A 380-nucleotide genomic window follows, 5' to 3' on the forward strand; every position below is an offset into this window, starting at 1 on the left:
CCCCGCCCCGTCGCGGGTGGGGCCACCGCCCCGGGTCCGCCCCCGCTCCACCCCCAGCTCCCGCGCCCACCCTCCCCAGGTGAGAGCTCACCTGACGCGGTGCGGGCCTGGGGACGCGGCGTCTGAACGTGAAGGTCCCGCTCCTGGAGAGGCGAGGATGGGGGTACGAGCCGGGGACCAGGGAGTTTTTGCCCCTCCGGGCGGGGTGGAGGCACGCGCAGGATACCTTCCCCCAAAGAACAAGGGGGCGGTGAAGGAGGGAGGCGCCTGGAGTCTGAGCAGAAGTAGTGTCTCGTCCGCTCTCTAGACGGGCCGGTGCGGGTCCCTACCCAGGCTCCACGACTCCGAAGACAGGGCCGGCTGTGGATGCAGAGCCGCTC

The sequence above is a fragment of the Lipotes vexillifer genome, unplaced genomic scaffold (genome assembly GCF_000442215.2).
Source record: "Lipotes vexillifer unplaced genomic scaffold, Lipotes_vexillifer_v1.1 scaffold979, whole genome shotgun sequence".
Lineage (NCBI taxonomy): Eukaryota > Metazoa > Chordata > Mammalia > Artiodactyla > Lipotidae > Lipotes > Lipotes vexillifer.